General features: G+C 41.7%; 1 long non-coding RNA gene across 1 annotated transcript; it reads right to left on the bottom strand.

Moving 5' to 3' along the window:
* Nucleotides 1-1,217: 1,217 nt before the first annotated feature.
* Nucleotides 1,218-3,513, bottom strand: LOC311430269. The gene is made up of 2 exons (XR_014688651.1): nucleotides 3,464-3,513; nucleotides 1,218-2,809 (listed from the first exon to the last, which is right to left on the bottom strand). It is a non-coding gene; the product is annotated as an uncharacterized lncRNA (long non-coding RNA).
* Between the last annotated feature and the right edge of the window lie 449 nt (nucleotides 3,514-3,962).

A 3,962-nucleotide genomic window follows, 5' to 3' on the forward strand; every position in this document is an offset into this window, starting at 1 on the left:
CCTGCTGCTAGCGTGGCTGCTCACCCCAACCTACAAAGGCAGACACTGAACAAGGCTGGGAGAGCAAACAGCAGCAGAGGCACTTAGAAAATTTCTGAGGCTCTGTATTTCCTTTTTTCCCTTCTTGTATTTTTTTGTCATGAAATACGCTGTGTAAAAAATAAATATTTACTAGACCATCTTTACCCCAGTGACTGCTAGAACAAGAACTGACAGTGGACAGAAGACTTGATGTCAGAAGTAAAAATACCTTGCTGACTACTGTAAATGTTGCTAGAGTATACTTACATTTCATGGTTTCTTTTCATAATTGTCTAGAAATCTGATCTAACATTCAGTGGAGAGATGTAATGATCAACAATGGACATCCCATTTCAGGTCAGCACTAACTCCATGGTGAGATGTTGATACCTGCAAGGCTAAGTGGCAGACAGGTTACAGTTTCTTCTATATCAGTGGTGTCAAGCTAACCCTTGGGAATTTAGCTCTAGTGCATTAATAAAAACAGAGGGCGCTTCTGCGTAGTAACTGATTTTCCTATGTCTAAAGTGCTCCATAAGTCAATTCTGTAAGCTAATGGGATGGTAACAGATCAATAGCAATAGTGTGAGAAAATGTCCCTCTAGCACAAAGGCCATCAGATAAGCTGATTAATGCTCCATTGGTCATCTGGTACAATAGAAACTGCCATTATGAAAGAACACCAGTACTCTATGGAAAATAAACACCATGAACTCTATGGAAAATAAACACTTCAACCTGACATTTTTTCCGCAAATGCAGTAATGTTCCCTAAAAGCATTAAGGAAGGTGGCCAAAAGTGTGGACCTTACGTAGTGCTAGAAAAATAGTTCTCCAGCCATAATTGTTTTTAAGCCATAAAAAAATAAAAATAATAATAATAAAAAAAAAGCTCTTCAGCTCCTGAAAAACACAAAAAGTGATCCTTGCATGCTTCCCATATCCCTTTGGTGTCAATAAGTCAACTGAAACACACTTACACCAATTTACAAGTAAGAAATAGGTTTGCTTGTTGCTTGGGAATGTACGAACAAGCCTATTATATACCTTACTTTATGACCCACTGACTAATCTGCTACACTGAAACTGGGAATGTGAAGAACACAAGGCATATAAGGATATGAGTATTTTTTTCATAGAAATGCTGTTATCTCATGTTGTTCTGAAATAACCTTAGACTTTGAACACCACAAATGATGGCAGGATTCAAAGCCTCAGTGAAACTATAATCTGAGACCAGCTTCACCCTGAAACTTGAGAAAGGCAAATGGCTCTCTAACCAGGTTTAATGGAAAGCACATTATCACTGACAAGTGCTGAATACTTTGCCAAGGAGGCAGGTAAACCTTCTTTACTGGAGGAAAGTTTAGAAAGAATTTAAACAATTAGTATATGTGAATAGTAAATTTCACATTCCTACCAACAAGGATCCTTTTGACCCTTAAACTTTTCTTCCCTTTGCCCTCAGATGGCTGATGGTTAGTAAAGTCCTAGGCCTAGGGTTATTTTCAGGCAGATGCATTTTCAGCAGAGCACCTTTTGTAATGGAGCCTTAGAGATGCTCCTGGCATGGTGCCATCCCCAGGTGCTACAGTATTGCCTGCAGCAGTGATGGTGCTTCTGCCTTGTCATTTACCTGTCGGTGTCATGCTTCTTCTGTGGTCACTCAGCTCAGTACAAAGACTCTTATATTCACTCCAGTAATTTCAGTTTAGTGGATGGTGTTCTCTCTGCTTCTTGCCGCAGATTGTGAGGAGGCCTTGCTGTTTCCCAAGGCAATGTCTGGCTTAGGCAGGTTGGTGCTGCCCAGTCAGGCTGGTTTCTTTTTGGCAGTCTGGACCAAGGGGAGAGTGGAGAACAAGTCCTCGGCCCAAAGCCTGAGTTTCAGATCAGTGAGGACACGAGAAATGTCTGAACACCCTGGGTACTCTTCCCCTTGAGAAGAAATCTTAAACTTTGCCCTAGCCTGAGTCCTGAACTGAGACAGTGTTCCCTCAGGGCATGTTCACTCAGGCAAGGGAATGACTCACCAGATTTTGGCATCCTTCTCTTCTTCCACCAGTCACTCTCACCTCCTGTCAAAATAGGTGTCAGATGCAGCCCATCTCTGGCTCAGGGAGCTCTGCTGCTGCTGTAGTCAGTGAGGAGGAGGAAAGGAGTGAAGGCAGCTATGGCTGGAAAGCTGTGCTGTGGCAGCTCATTCACAGCCTCCAGAAGAGGCATTTGTCTGTTGAAGTATCATTCATACTTGACTGGCTATACCATTTCTTCCAGGGAAGACGCCAGATGGAAGTGTCCAATATGCCATATTTGACTACACATTGCCAGTTAGACCACACTGGGTCAGACAAAACGGCTTACTAGCTTTATACAGAAATTCAGGGGATTTTTGGCCAAACCCCATGATGCTTGCCCTGGAGCCTGAAGTCATGCAGCAGTCATACAGAAGCATTTTGTTCCTTCCTGTTTGTCCTCTGCAGGTGGAATCAGAAAGCTCACTATCTGTGATCTTTAGCCTCTAGGGCTAATGATGTTTTTGTCTTTTTCTGTCTTGAATAATTCTCATTTGTGGCATTTTCTTTTTGTGATTAATACAGACCTGTTCACCTCTCTCTCTTTCTCTCTTTTTTTTTTCTCTCTCTTTTTTTTTTTTTCAGTCAAACTGGTTGGTTCACGCAGCAAAAAACAGAGGCAGAGGACGTCACTGGTGTGAAATGCTAGTTGTCAGGATACTCCTACAGAGTCTAGATGCTGCAAGGGTGACCGATGGCAGGAGGCACATTACCTCCTGTGCAACACAAAAGTTAATCACACAGTTAATGACTCCAAAATAAGAACCGTAAAAAGATGCTGTGAACTTAGACTTAAGCATGAGGAAAAATTCTGCTCACAGAATGAAAAAATATTAACTGATATCACTGTGCCATTTGGTGTTCTAACTGCAGAAGAGGGTGAGGAATTAGTATTTTATTAACTCATTCCTGGTTTTATGAAAGTTATCTCCCATTAAAAAAAATCTTTCAAGGGCATGACCTAGTAAACCACTTTCTCTAATTCAGCCTGAAGTATTATCTGTACAATAACAATCCTGCCATTTGAATGCCCAACACCACATTATTTTTAGCAGATTAGTTTCCAAAATTATTCAACCACAAGCCAAAGGATCCCTTCTGAGAAAAATCATGAACTTGATCATCCATTTATTGCCAACTAAAACATTCACATTTACATTCCCTTTGCAAAATTTGACCCTCTGTACCCAAAGGGATTCAACTTCAGAAAATAATACTCCTCTAGACTGTGTGAGTTGGAAGGCAATAAGCCTCCAGGACAGACTTGCTCAATTATCTATTTAATTATGGTAGAGCTGTAGCAGAAGTTAGAACAAAATAAACCCACTGTTGCTGTGTGTTGCAAACCCATTTAATCAGTAAATACAGACCTTCCTGGGCAGGGAGCAAAGGCAGCTCTATGGAGTGCCCAGCTGAAAATACTTTCTGCAGGTGTGAGCAATTGACATATCAGTGCATTTATATAAGTGGGTGAATGAGGGCAAGGAGACACCTTTCTAACTACATACTTTTAAAGTGGTAATAAATAATAATCCCTGCCAGCTGTCATGGGACTAGTGGTGGCAAAACTGTGAGCTAATGTATTTGCTTACTTAGGGTGGCACATCCCAGTCAAAGCATCTCTGTGTCTTGTAGGCATACAGCAACCTGGGAACATGACTGCCCTGCAGGGGAGAAGAGCTGAGCATGGCATCACCTTCGGTGCCTCTTCCCAGAGAAGTACTCTAGCTCATGCGTTTTCCAGAAGGAACAGATTGGCTGCTCCAAACATGGCTTAGGGCAAAGCCATGTCCTAATGCTGCAAATCAGGCCAGATTTGTTTTGGAAACCTGCTTTTCCAGAGTGGTCTGGCTTACATACTAATTATTC

Source organism: Aythya ferina, assembly GCF_964211825.1.
Source record: "Aythya ferina genome assembly, chromosome: 1".
NCBI lineage: Eukaryota > Metazoa > Chordata > Aves > Anseriformes > Anatidae > Aythya > Aythya ferina.